General features: G+C 43.7%; 1 protein-coding gene and 1 long non-coding RNA gene across 2 annotated transcripts in view; one reads left to right on the top strand and one right to left on the bottom strand.

Annotated features, from left to right (window-relative positions):
* Nucleotides 1–5912, top strand: part of CIITA (class II major histocompatibility complex transactivator) — a 58563-nt gene extending 52651 nt beyond the window's left edge. Inside the window, exon 20 of the mRNA XM_019540104.1 lies at nt 3000–5912. The gene's annotated coding sequence lies outside the window, so the exon portion shown is untranslated. The remainder of the gene's footprint in view (nt 1–2999) is intronic.
* Nucleotides 5913–10570: 4658 nt separating this feature from the next.
* LOC109313502 lies at nt 10571–14174 on the bottom strand. The gene is made up of 2 exons (XR_002102066.1): nt 14090–14174; nt 10571–11227 (listed from the first exon to the last, which is right to left on the bottom strand). It is a non-coding gene; the product is annotated as an uncharacterized LOC109313502 (long non-coding RNA).
* Between the last annotated feature and the right edge of the window lie 998 nt (nt 14175–15172).

The raw sequence follows: 15172 nt of genomic DNA on the forward strand, positions 1-15172 counted from the left end.
GGTTGCAGCCTGACCACTCTGACCGGCTGCAATGATGCAGGGGTAAAGAGAACTCTGACGGAGGTAAGAGAGAGCCAGCATAGAGCGGAGGTGGGTTTATGAGCTCGGGGGCTTGTGATTGTGTTATGAGCCAGTAGGCTTCTTCTCTGTGTTGTAGTCGCTCGGCTCATGGTTTTGTTATTGTTATACCGGAGGACCGGGTGAGGCTGTAGGGGTGTGAGGAGGCCTCACGGGGGCTTCCCAGTAGCTTGGGGGGTTCCTGGTGCCCAGTGGGGCACAGCTGTTTGCACTGGAGAGGCACGGTATGCGGGGTTTTGGACCCCAGCCCGTGAGGGCGGCAAAGGCCCCAGAGGGGGCGAGGAGCGCGGGAGGCGCGGCAAAGGCCCCAGAGGGGGTGGTAAAGGGGCACCAGGTGCATGACCAACCCAAGGGCGCTGGTAAAGGGGCACCAGGTATGTGATAGGCCCAGGAGGATCGGAGAGGGGCGCCGGGGTGTAACAAGCCCCAGGGGGCGCCAGGTGAGTGACAGGCCTGGGGGCACCAGAGACGGGCACCAGGGCAGGATGAGCCCAAGGGGCGCCAGAGAGGGCGCTTGGGGGGCAAGGACAGAGCAACGTCCAGGAACAGCTGCGAGGCTTGGGGCGTGCTAAAGGGCAGGTAGGAGGCACGCATTGCCCATAAGGCTGGGGGTGTTGGAGCACCCCACTTGGAACAGAGGTAATACCAGTGCGGTGTCAAGGTGGAAGTAGGCAGCCTTCCTTACTGAACTTTATAAGATCAAAGACGTGGCGGGCGAGAAGAGGGTGCTGGACCACCTTAATTGACATGGCAGGGGGCGCTAGCGAGCTCATGGCCGCTCGCAGGCCCCACTCCATGACACTACAAAATGATTCTAGAATCTGTAGTAGTAAGAGTTAACTCTCTTACTAAAAAGTGACGTCATCCATAGAAAGTGGTTGGTTGACCATTTTTGTTCCTTCTGTGAAAGCCAAATCAAACCCATCCTTTGCTACCTTTGTTTCTCTTTGTTGCTTGGAGAATTCCTATTCTCCACACCCTTTACTACAGACAAGTAGGAAAAATCTAATTCCCTCAGCTCTAGTCACCTTCTTGTCATACCCATTGTTGGTCAAAGTGTTGGTGTGAAAGTACATTCCACTCTAGTTGGTGGTGGCATGTCACATGGGGCATTCATGATACAGACACTTACGAAATAACAACTGTATTACAACTGTGCAGTAATGCATACAGTTCATGGGTCACATATAGCTGTCCCACAGATCATCCTATTGCTGTGATAGTTAGGCTTTGTCTACAGTGACATTTTGGGCCAGACCTGAGGATCATCCTCTACCAGCTTGAGCCACCTGAGCTGCTCCTCCCCTATCTGTATTCTACCTTGAGGCCTGTGGAGCTTCCTTGAACACCGCCATTCTGGAAATCAGTCTTTAGACTGCATCCCTCCTGAGCACTGGAGAGGGGAAGTAAGGTGCAGGGGTCCAGGAATTTAGGACCAGGGCTTTGTGGGTTTGCTGTTGGAGGACCACACCTATGCTCAGGGCTGTGTGACCTCTGAACACACTGCAGAGTGGGGCAGACTGCATCCCAGCTCCCCCTCGGGCCTTGGCACTCAGCAAAGCTTGTGATCTCAGGCCAGGCTGTGTCTGGGAATTGATCTTTGGGGTTTTCAGTGTAGGTGGATAGTGGGTTTGGGCTCAGGGTTGGCTTTACTGTCAAGCCTAACAACCAATATAGTACCCTGAAAGGTAAAGTTCCTTCTTGATAATAGGGAATGAGGCATTGATTTAAGGGACCTCATCTCAGTTTTCATGGAGGGGAGGGGACAGAACTTGCCAAGAAAGAAGCTTGTTCTCCCTCAGCCAACCTAAGGGAATTCCTGCTGTAAAAACAGCAGAGATGAAAGCCAGTCAGTGGCTGCTGATTACTTCCAAGGGCACATGAGGTTGAGAAGATTCTGCCAATATATAAGCATTTGCACTGCTTCCTTTATTAGAAAAACCTATCCGCATTTAAAGTCTGCACTCAAATCATGACCACTTAACCCTTCTTCATGCTGATGTCTACTTCTAGATACTAGAACATCTTACTGAACATGATGCATACTTGCACCTATCCTAATTTTCTGATTTGCACAGAGGTTTTCACTTGCCCGTCTGTTCCCTATATTCCTCCAGAAAATATAAATAAAATTATTCAAATTCTTATGGAGGCACAGCAATCATTTTGTTAAAGTCCACAGTATTTTTTCAAAGTGTAATCTTATAAGGCAGGAGTTTTGTCACAGAGTTATAGCCTCATTTTCCAGTTCTATAAACATTTTTAGAAACACTCTTCCAATGTTTTTCTTGTTTTCTTTTATGCCTTAATAAAAAGGGGAGGAAATGGAGTACAAGGCACAATGGTTTCGAAAAACGATGGGAAAGAAGTGATTTGACAAGGGACAGCTTGGTCATTTTCTCCATATAATTTTTTTTTTTTTCCCCTTCTCAGTCTAATTTATAACTGAGAGTGTAGATTTGGGCTATAAATCCTAATTCTCAATGGTTTATGAGACTGTACCCAGAAAGCATCTCTGATACAGTACTGCAGCTCCATATAATTATACTCAGCACCATGCAGCAGTAAGCGTATATCTCACTGCAATACACATTCAGCACATTCCATTCACTATTTTGAAGTCTCAGAGGCTCCCAGGGACTCTATATTTTCCAGCCACTGAGTGGCTCTGTTGTATGTTTCCATACCAGTGCATGCTCTTTTTGAAAGCACCAAAGGACAGTGACTAACACCATTAATCAAGGCTCTGACTGAAGTGTAATAGAGCTGGTTCTTATCTTGCATAGTCTGAAGTAATCAGTAAGAAGTCAGCATAATTAACATCAGATTGAGCAACATGTGTGTTATTTCATAGATTTAAGAACAATACCTGCTAAACCAGAAAGGAGCATAGTTAATAGTCTGCTTTTATCATTTCACAGGTGACATTAAGAAGACGGGAAAACAAATATCACTGACTTTTCTCATCAAGTTTGCTGCTCTGTAACTGAGGAAAAACCTCTTGCAATTACATTGCCTACTCTGAGCACTGCAGAATTGACATCTGAAATCAGGAAATGACATAGTCCGTATTCTCATAGTCAATCAGGTCTCAAATGCTGTTCAGAGAACCCAATTCTCTTCCTATTGATGAATAGTGTAGTTGGGAGGTGGCAAACATGGGGTGCAACTGGGACAGCAGCACCATTGTGAGAATATGCAGTCAACATGGCAGAAGCCCACACTACCCCAAGGCATGCAGCTGCCTTGTTGTGCCTCTGCACTGAAGTAGATGATGTATAGGATCAAGCCTCAAAGGTAAAAAGTTCTAGATACAATGCAGGATGCTTCCATAATACAAGATTACACATACCATACATATTTTCTGGTATATAAGATACATTTTTTTTTTCCCAAAATGGAAGTCTAGATTTAAATAGTGTCTTACACAACAAAGTACATAACAAAAAAGTATAGAAATTATTCTGAGAATGTGACCAACATTCAATTACATTTATGTTTACACTTTTCCCCACTAGTTTTTCTCTTGTTGGGGATTTGTTATACACAGGGGGGTGTTATACACTGGAAAATATGATAACCATATTTCCCACATGGGACCAGGACTTTAACTTGTCACTGTAGCATCTCAGTAAGCACATGCTAATCAAAGTAGATCATTTCCATGGTGCCTGCTGGATATGTAACAAAACTTAAACTAGCAAGTTCTAGTGCTACAGTTTTTCACATGCACATTTCCACAGATTTCTAAGCACTATACTAGAGAGCATCAACAAGATTGATTGGCCTAAAGATGAGAGCTGTTTGATTCTGCACTATTAAAACTGCAGCATATTTACACAAGTGTGAAGCTAGATGTCAATATTACACTAATTTCATAAGCTATGAATTGTTTGGTTGTATTTGTTCAAGCAGGTCTGTTAATCAGCTACAGGCAAAATGGGTTCCTTTAAAAAAGGTGATAGAAAAGAAAGAAGTGCAGAGAACAATACAATTAAAAACAGAAAACTTGAATGATTTTAATAGTAAGACCATCACACATACCCACATGCAAGATGTTACTCAAAAGTCCTGAAAACTGAAAGGTGAAATTAGGCAATCATACTTTTAACTTGTCTTACATGAAATCAGAAAGTTGGCTTTTTATAAAATGAAAAAACGAAATAAATATTTGAGCTTATTGTGGAAGATACCTCAAATCATCAGCAAATGTACACATACCTGGGCCTGGATTTAGAGTTGTGTGATCTCTCGTGTACAGCTGGCAATATGAAAGTACAACAAACTATTCAACAAATACAATTTTAACAAGAAATCATTTCCTTTTATAGCATTTATAGCACTTTTTTTACAGTCTCAAAAAATAAGGCATTATGGACAAATTATTTTCAATGTATCAGCATACATATTGACTACTAGCTTATATATGCTGTGGTCCAAATCCCAGCTCACTGATTTTATTGGCAAAACTTTGATTTCCAAAATATTTCAGCTTCAGAATAGTTTTAGGTGGGTTCTGTGATTCTTCAGAGATGAAATCTCAGGACAAATATTCTGGTTTCCTGTGGAGGGCCTGGAGATGGGGAAATGAGATGGGAGGGAAAATGTCAGAGAACGCTTGTCATTGCTTCAAAAATGGGAAGACTAAATTTTCATACTGCACCAAGCTGGCCAAGGCAGCTGCTCACATGTTCAGATACTTGAAAAATTCCCCTTGCTAAAGGAAATCCTGAGTTTTACATTATGCTGCTTGGAGAGTTTCAACACGCATCCCTAGATATAGAAGCCTTGTCTGAGTTCAGGTATTCCTAGCTCCTGAAAGAGCCTCGTGCACTTAGTCAGTCAGGTTCAGACTGCTCTAATTTATGCTGATGAGAAAACTGTTCCTTTACAGACCCCAGTTCTGGGGATGACTGAGTAGGTGCACATTTACACACCTGATCCAATGTGTCTCATTGAAGTAATTTTCTCAGATTGTACCATATTGGCAGTTCAATACCTACATGTCTACAGCCCCTGGGCATCTGATACAGTCACATTCTGAGGAGCAGTCGCAGAACCCCAAAGCTGAGGTCTCCCTCTGCAAACTACATATTTTTCAGGGAACTTTTTTAAACACTTGCATGTTTTTGTTAGTGTTTACAAAGCAGTCCATCTTGAGATGGTCATGCATGCTCTTTCCATCTGATTACACCTTTCTTCTGACATCTCAGAATCTCTTCAGAAGGGAGAGAGGGGCCCAAAAAAAGGAAAAATAAAAATAAAAGAGGGTTGAAACTCTTTTTCCCAAAGACAGAGAGAAAGAGAGAGAGAACCAGATAAATTAGAGGAAAGATGGAAAGAGACTAAGTAGAAAAATTTAGGGATAGTATTTGAGGAAAGAACCTTATTTCTTCACTTTGTATCTGGCTTTTTCATTGTTCCAGCCAGGATTTACAACATTCTCTTAAAGGCTGTTACACTTCCCTCTTTTATAACAAATAGGTTATCATTTGACTAACTTGGAATGCCTAGCCTTAGAAGTTGTCTTAAGTTGTGAGAAAGGAAGATATGGCCTTCTTCCGGGCCATATTCTGCAGCTGCTCCTCACAAGAAGTACATTATTAAAGGGCAGAATAGATTTTACTAAGCCTTACCCATAAAACTGGATATTAAAAGTGGTTCTTACCTGAACAAAATAAAACGGTTTTAAACACTCATTTAAAAAGTATAAATTGTCTGGATGTTTGTAAAGAGAATGTACAGTTTGTGTATACTCAGATGCAATACTTTTGTGTATTTTTTGTAAACCTTTTTTAAAAAAACAACTGAATAAAAGAAATATTTTACGATAACGTCTTACTTTCCCAAATGTTGCCTCAAGTTTCTTTAAAAAATGTAGCAAAATGGGTCTTGGTTCCCAGATTCAATGATCAGTGCGAAGCAGCTAATATTCGCTTCAGATTCAGATTTGGCCAATTTGGGGAACAGTGATATGATTTGGTGATTTGAATCACTGCCCTGAATCAATTCAGCTGAAACTGATTTGGAGATCCAGCTTCTGCTGGATCTCTGAATCACCCAGGCCCATTCCCCACCTGCCCCAGCTCCTACCACTTGGGGCTTTTTTTTCCAAACTCACTGGGTGCTGCCAGGTGTGGGGGTGATCCCCACTGTCCTACACTGCACAGGGGGCTCTGCCATGAGTCCCCCAAGTCCCCCCCATGGCTGCCCCACCCACCTCATTTCTAGCTCTTTAAGGAAAAAAAAACCCAAACCCTGGACTCACTGGTTCCCGCCTGGCCGGGGGGCAAACTGCGCTGCCCCCCACTGCCGCATGCCACATGTGGGGGCTTCTCTATGAGTTCCCTGAAGCCCTGAGACTGCTGCAGGAGCTGGTAAGTGCAGGGTTTTTTGGGTTGTTTTTTTTTCCTTAAAGGGCCTGAGCCAGGGCCAGCGGGGCAGCCATGGCAGAGGCTGGGACAGTGGGGGGTGGGGGTGGAAATCGGGTGGCTCATGCAGTGGCCCCCATGCAGCGTAGGGCAGTGAGAGGAATGGGGATCACCTCCCCCGCCCGGCAGCACCCGGTGAGTGGGGGCTTTTTTTTTTTAAAGCTCCGGGATTTGGGGCAGGCAAGTGAGCCATGGAGAGGCTGGGACAGCAGGCAGGGGCTGGGGCCTGACAGGGGTCTCCCCATGGTACCATCCCCGCTTCTCCAGCCCCTCACTTACTGGCATGGAATCCAACTCCAGCTCCTTGGTGCAGTGGGCCAGGACTGCCCAAATCATCAAAGCTCTCTGGATCTTTTTGTTGGTCCCTTGATTCAATTTGGATTTAGAGATTCAACCACCAAATCAGGCCAAATCTCCTCCAAATCGATTCAGCACCCGAAGCTTTGTACAGCCCTAATGCTCAGGTCTCCCATGCCCTACAGTAATAAAAAGTGGTTTGGCAGAAGCACAATTTGACCCCGAGTACCATCATAAGTGTTTAGAGTGGGGGGATATAACTCTGTAACAACACTGCCTCTGCTGCTGCCAGGTGCTGGCTTTGACCAGGCTCAGCCACATGCCCCACAGTCAGTGCAGAAATCACCCTGCTGTCCCTGCTGCTGCTGGGCCCTGGCTCCAGCTGGGCTGCAAACCCACCATCAGCACAGAAAGCTGGGAGGACACGTGCCCCCACCCCCCCCTTGCACATCACCATTGGGTAGCACTGATCAGTTTCATACTCTAGAAAAGCAGAAGTCATGCCTGCCTACCCCGTGAGTCTAACAGGGAGCATGGGGCTCCCTGTTACTTCAACATAAAAGCAGCCCAGCCAGGGAGCTCTGCAGGCTAAGCAGGGGGCAACAGGGCTATTAGTAGGCACCTGCAGATAGTCAGCTTACTGGATGTAGGCAGGGCCCTGGGAGCTTATAAATAGGGCCCTGAGAAAATCACGATTTTGTGGACTGCAAGAGGAAACTTGGGCTTTTGCAGCTCCAGCCTGCAACCTGCATGGTCAGAATGCAGTTGGGCAGAGTTGTGGGACCAGCCCCAGCAGCTGAATGAAGGTAAGCGTATGTGGAGCAGAGGAGGGGAAAGGGGTTTGGAGGGCCAGGACTTGGGGACTGTTAGGGCGGGGGGCAGAGTGGTGTGTGTGCCTGCATGTGCATGGGTAAAATATTATTTATCATGGAACATTCACAGAACTACTAGGATCCATTTGCCAAAATCAATAGTAGTCCCGTTACTATTCCATGAAAAATGATACTTTACCCATGCACATGCTGCATATTTCTACAAGAAACCCATGACTTTCTCAGGGCCCTACTTATAAGCCCAAGGGAAGGATGCCCTGCCCAGGGGAGTCCCCCAAGGGTGCTGGGCTGACCATTTGCTGCTCACAGGAACCAGGAGGCTCAGGGAATTTGCAAGGTACCCTGATAGGAGGCACACTGTTTTAGGGGTAAAGGTTTGCCCTCTTAAAGGGACAGAAGGCTGCTACTTTGTTGGTATTATTATGTTATACCCCAGGGGTTTATGTTATGATTTGAACCACTGGTTGGGATAAGTGTGGAAGGGGAGGCATGGCGGCCTGTTTAGTGCGCAGGGGCCACTTGACTGCCTTGAGTCCTGCCAGGGACAGGCTTGAGGCTCAAGCAGATATTGATCCCAGGGCAGACAGAGAGAGAAGGCACAGCCAGGCAGGGGCCTGGTGCCAGAGAGGGTTGCAGCCAGACAGGGGTCAGGGGCCCAGCAGTCAGAGGCCAGGGGCCCAGGTACTGAGCCCTGAAGTCTGATCCAATTCAGTGGGCCCAGGCTAGAAGGCCTAGCAAGATTAAAGGGGCAAATGCTGAGAAGGCCGAAGCCCTACACAGGGAACAACATTGCAGTAACCCCCACGAGGCATGGGTGTGGTAAAGGAGAGGATTTGGAGCTATGCAAGTAGTCCTTAAGGCTTTGGGTGCCCTGCCAGGCACGGTTGACTTTAGAAGCCCAGCAAGGGTCCTGGGCACAGGCAGAGACCGGAGTGGTCCAGTGGGACTGAGGCCTAGCAAAGGCCTGTGGGCAGCCTCCCTATATATTAAAAATAACAGCAAGGCATGGCAAGGGAGACAGGAAGGTGCCCTAGGGGTAGGGCATGGTCACGGAGCCATCAGGGGGCATCACGGCCATGGCCACCCCTGGAACCACGATGTGTTACGTGAGATTTTCCAGTGTCGGATGACAAGTAGCCCAGAACACTGAGAGAAAAGACAACTGAAGTGCTTCGATACTTCCTGCGTTTAGGCAGCCACCAAAGTTCAGGTGTCAGTATTTCAAGATATGTTGCTTTAAACTCTTCATGCATATTGCGATCCTTCTGTGTGATAACTCTGTACCCTGTACCTTGTAGGAAATGCTGCAAGTTTTAAAAAATGTATTTATGGCACAGAAGGTTAGGAATTGAGAGCGACTGACTGCTTCCATTAGGGGGAGAGCTTATGTCAATAAACTGCAACAGAACAAGGGTAGGGGAAAAAGCTTTCTATAAGCATGTTTCCTTGGGTGGAGGCAGACAAAACGTTTACAGCGAGGTAAAAAAAGTAGCAGACAAACATAGCAGACATCTAAACTAGGAAAACTTCATCCACTCCAATGGAGTATTTTTTTGTGCAAGAATCGGGCAAAATTCTAGGGATGTAACTTACAGTGGGTTATGCTTTGTGTATCCACTTCCATCCTGGGGTATTCATTTCCTAAATGCAAATAAGGCTATTGCTTCCCTGCCATCTAGTAATAATACCTGTAATAATATGTCATATGGGAGACCTCAACATCTGTCTGGGCCTGGCCCCACAACTTGTTTGCACCAGTATATCCTGCCTTTAGACCAGCGTAAACAAGGAGAAGATAAACCTGCGTAAGTCAGTAAAACCCAGCTAAGAGTTGCCCCTAGAAAAAAATCAGTGGTAAAACCGTAATAATGCAAGTTATATCCATGTGTACACTTAATTCTGCTGCTTGCTCAAAACAAAAATGCAGTTACTAGCTCCCTTATCCAGGCACTGTAAAGCACAGCTAAAGCAGCAACCAGCCAGAGCGAGGAGATTTTCCATCCACTCCAGACACTGATCTAAGTTGTGCAAGTGTTACTGTGTTGTATGTAGACCCCACTGTAACTTATATTGATGTACAAAACCAATGTAAATTACACCAAATGAATATCAGTCTAAATCCTTTCCAAATCAAGGGAGAAGCAGAATGTCAGCCTTCCCCACTTAGCTGTCAAGGAGACTAACTTACTAAAGGCTGAGATAAATACAAGTGAAAAACATACTTGGCAGCGTACTGGGGATAATAATACTAACATTTATAATTGCAGTGTACAGGAAGTCTGAAAATAAATGTTAAGTTCTGTTTTAGTGGCAATGCTTTTGCTGTGCATCAGCCTTTCTCAGCAGCTGATTTTGCTGGACAGACACACAGTTGTATTTTCAAGAAATGAGATGGTTTAGCTTTTAGTCCTCATTAGAATAAGACAAAGCAAGTATAACAGATGCCTGGGATACTATGCTTGGCTCTCACCAGCATATGCTAATACACATCAGTCCTGGCCTGTGTCATTCCTGCTGTTTCAGTCTGGAGATGATTAATAACCAGTTGTTCATGCAATTGTATTCATATTTGTATGTAATGCATCATTAGCAACATGTAAGGGATGCACACGAGTGCACATGCGTGCCCTGAGAACAGCCATGCACCTCCTGGAAGCACCAGCCATAAAACTGGAAGTGCCAGTGGAAGTGCACTTCCAATTTTGCTACTGGCTTGGTGATCAGCCATCGGGGACCTCTCCACCCCCCTGTCGGTGATCTGGTCCTCCCCCCACCCCCCCCACTTGGGAGGCACCACTTGGCCATGTAATGCATTCTTGCCTTCCATAAAAAGCTGTTTTCAATAGTTTGCTAAGGCATGGATGGAAAAGGAATCTTCTAGAATATGTGCTAAATTCCATTATGTAAATTACTCAAACAAGTTCATTTGCACACTTTTTACCTGAAAGAGATCACTCTTTAATGTATTGCTTATGTGCACATAAGAACCTGAACGTAAACAATCCACAAAATATCCTGTGTAAGATGATTAATCTTCCTGATTTAAATTAGATTTTCTCCTGCTGGCCTACTACAAGGTTCACAATTTGAAAACCTTACAAAACAATCCTTTTCCTTTTCTGTATGACTGATCTAAAAATAACTCATCTTTATGTGATTTCAGGATACATGCCAATGGTAGAACTGACCCTCTGAACTGTTGGCCAGTAAAGTGATGTATTTTACACTTCATGAACAGTAAATAGAGATTTTCCATTTGGGTGACATAGTATTCAAAAGTTTATCAAATCTAAGGAATAGCTTTGTTTCTAGTAATAAGACAATCCATTTTAATACATGTCCATAAAGTCCATCCAGAGTTCCTTAGGGAAGCCTGGTGCCACACGCAAACCATAGCAGTTGGAGTATCCACCCACATCCAGTGGTCATGGAAAAGTCACAGACAAAACATCCTGATGCAAACTCCTCAGGTTGTCCCATGCTGCCTCCTGCATATTCCTCCAGTTTTGAACACTCCAGGCCATAGTTTCTTTTTCCCAACTTGCTCCACAATTCTGGTCCTAGCGCGTTCTCAAGTGTGCAACAAATCTATTCGGAAGAAAACAACATCATTATACACACAAACTAACCTTTTATTCTCCAAAGGCAACACTAAATAAATGATACACAACAGCAAGCAAAAAGCATCCTGAACTAACCATATCTGAGGACATTTATACTTTTCCTTAATGTTGAAACTATCATTAGTGAGTACCAGACAAGTAATGGTCTGAACCAATTCAAGTAAGTCAATGTAACATTTTCTACTGATGTCAGAGATCTGGGCTGGACCTTTAGTGTAATTCTAACACTTATGCAGGACCAGAATTCATAGGAAACAAATCCTAGTTCTGCAGTAATTTGAACTGGAATTGTTTCCTGAGAATCAACATAAAAGCATGTGTAACATTTTACTTTAAAAAAAAAAAGTTGTTGGCTGGTACCAGCACAATCGCCACTGTACAGTAAACAAGGCCTTACTTACAAGATCTTGGCAAAATGTACTAATTCTTGGCTGTTTCATAGCATTCACTGCTGTTTGAAGCAGCCAGGCTTATCTTTGACAGCATGTGTAACCCTGCTGCATTCATGTGATCTAACTTTCTTCATGCACTAAAATGTTTTATTACTGGGTGTCAGTAATATTTAGATACTGTCATATGTCTTCAATAACCATCTTTCCTTTGCAATCCTAGCCATGAAGACTAAAAGAAAAGAGTGTAAGTACATACTTTAAAGCAAAGTCCTATCAACCTGACATATCAGCAGGTGAGGTACAGCATATGCCTATATGTGGGCCTGACTTTTTCGGGAACTATGAAATTAGTAAGCAGTTAATACTTGCACCAATATTTGTGTCAATACAATCTGAAAATAACAGCATTATTCTTGTTTCTCCGGTAACTTATCCTTATACCTAGTTGCATTTGCTGTGTCGGGATACCATTCTACAGCATGAAAGTGATTTCTTAAGTTACTGAGTCTGAATTTCATGAGCTACTAAGTCTCAGAAAAGCTCTAGCTATTGGAAAACTTAGATTCCTGGTTTTACTCATATCCACAACCACTCGTCTGGCAACTGAAGTACTCTCATGTGTGATTTATAATAATTTTAAACAGAAAGTGACGTCTACATACAACTGGAACAGAAGGACTATCTCAAGATGTAAAATGTCGTTAGAGAAATTGAAATCTGACTAGACTCTGAGGACTAATAGCCCTGCTCCTGGGAAAGGTGCTGCAGGATGGCTATGGTGGTTGTTTGATATTTAATTAAAGAGACAGAAGTGTCACAGCCTTATGATCGTTCTGGGGGTTGTGTTCAGAATGTGTTCAAAAGAATTTAACGGCCAGTCTTTTTCTTCTCAGGTCCTTGTCATAAACTAGACTTTTTTTCTGGAAGCGTGCACAAGTGATGGCTCTTTCTGCTGCTACAGTATTTACAGTATCCTCCTTCATACAGATCTCCTCAAGGAGCTGGCAACCAAGCAGGTGCTTCATAGTCTGTACCTCACCACACTCACATATACTTGTATCATTAGAGTAGCCCCATATGATAATGTTAGTTTTTGATTTTTCAGTTTTTTTGTGTGCAGGCAATTCAGGCATTGCTATGAAGGCCAGTCTAAATCGGTCCTTCTGGGAAGGTCCTCCTGGGGTTCTGGGTCCATTTCAGAGCATCTGATTGCGTGTAAGCTCTCCTTCCATAACCCCAGTCGCACCCTATCAGCTGTCATGACCAATGGTACTTTAGTCACAAAATTCTTTTGCACTTTAAGACTTTTAGTTACTTCTGTGTGACCATAGAGTCGATGCCTAGGGTCTTCCATCTTCTGTACTCTTTCTTTTTGGCTTGCTACCTTTCTTCTGATATCAGGTGGTGCAATACTGCCAGTAAGTACAGGCTATCCTTTGGTGTTGGCTTTAGACATCCTGTTATTTCACGACAGCTGTCATTTAGAACTGGGTCTGGTTTCTTGGAATGAACTCATCATTTCCATACTGGGCATGCATACTCTGTACTGGAACAACACAAGGCAATAACAGTGGCCGGTGATACATGGGGTTTTAAAAGGAAATGTGTAGGTAGATGTCATTCAACTGCAGTATAGGGTAATGTTGTGCAACGAGTAAATCCAGTCACATCATTAGTCAATTAAACTAATGTAACACAAACGCATTGGAATGTGGGGAGCTTCAAGCTTATCCTTGCTTTCAAAAGGTAAAGAAAGGTGCAAAATAATAAACAGATGAATATTTTTTTTTATCTTATGTTAGTGCTGTCCTCCCATATAAGTTGGCATCAGTACCACATGGAAGGATCAGGGATCAGGAATATCTCAGATATTAGAAACAGGATTTGCCATACTTGATCAGGTCCAATATCTGTCTAGCTTGGGGTTTCCTGTCTGATATATTTCAGAGGAAGGTGTGAGAGAATCCTCTCGCAGCTCCTGTCCTACTCTTTAATAGTTAGGCTCTCATAAGATGAACACATTTTATGGATGGATAAAGAAAAAAAGGGTAATTGTTTAAATTTTGGAAGACAGTCTCATAGCTTACCTATCTGGGTTTTTTATGCATCTCAGAGGTGGCACATGCCTATTTTGTTCATCTGCTAGATTCATCAATTGGTATGAATTCATTTTCCAAGTAACAGAATTTGTTTTTATGTCAATAGGAGTACTACAGAGAAAGAGCAGATTATCAAGGTGAGCTATTTGATCATATAGATCATAATTTTGGACTTGTATTGTATTTATCTGACACTGCATATAGTTGCTAGTTGTGTTGGTAGGGGTACGAGTATGTAAATAACCATTACTTCAAGAATTATTATCCTTATGTCCAGCTTTCTCAATGGTACTAAGAGCATTGTTGTAGAGCTTGGCAGTATCTAAAACACCCTACCTTCTTATCAGGTGGTTATCCTGATGAGAGAGTTACATGAGCTCTGTTGACTCACTGATGCAGAGCTGTCCCTAGGGGTGTGCAGGGCCCAGTGGAGTGGGGGGCAGGGGAGAAGAAATGAGGGGGGGGCGAGTGGCCAGAGCCGGCACTACTTGGCGGTGGCACAACCAGCAGCGCTCGGCAGTGGCAGTGTGTGGCATCTGCAACAGGGCCTGTACGGCACTGTCTGCAGAGCCCCCCAAAGTGCGGGGCCTGGGGTAGTCACCCCGATTCGCACCCCCCTCAGGGATGGCCCTGGATGCAGGTGATTTCTACCATCTGGATATAAAGATATAAGATTTGGGTACAGCATACCTGAAAGAAAAGAGCACTGAGAGAGGTTAAGAATAAGGTGAAGATATGGGCTGATATTTACTCGTATAACTGTTTCATTGTTAATAAAATGAAACCTTGTGAATGTCTCTTCTTTGGTTTATATACACTATAGTGTGTGGACTATGTCTCTGTAACAGACTGGGCAAAGTTCTCACCCATGCATTTGTCATTATTGTTTGTACTGTAATATTAGGTCAGCAGCCCTTTTTGAGCACTAACTGTTAAAAAATCATTCCCACCCTTTAGCTTCTATTCTAATATTGGGGCTATAACCAACCCTGGTTCCTTTAGTAGTTTGGCTTTCATTGTGTGGACAAGTGGCCTCGGTGTGCTACTTTTCATCACTGCTTGTGAAGGGGAATGAAAAGACCTTTGTGACTGGGTGCTCAAGTCCTAACTCTGCCTTCTACAAGTCAGAATACAGATCTACTTTCTCTAAGGTGCCTAACAACAGTTAACTCTAACACATAAGTCTCCTTAAGTCTCCTCTTAATATAAGACCACACACATACACACACAAATATATTAGACGAAGTGGGGCTCATCTTTACAAAGGGGTGTTTCTATGGACCAACCATTGCACTCAGGAGATTCAGAAGAGTAGTCTGTCTTATATTAAGCTTGTTCTTACCAGTTTTTCCCTTTATTAAAAAATTTATTTTGATCTGTTGTCATGGGTAAATGATTTTAAATGGATGTCATTCATGT

This window comes from Crocodylus porosus, unplaced genomic scaffold (assembly GCF_001723895.1).
Source record: "Crocodylus porosus isolate Cpor-Errol unplaced genomic scaffold, CroPor_comp1, whole genome shotgun sequence".
NCBI lineage: Eukaryota > Metazoa > Chordata > Crocodylia > Crocodylidae > Crocodylus > Crocodylus porosus.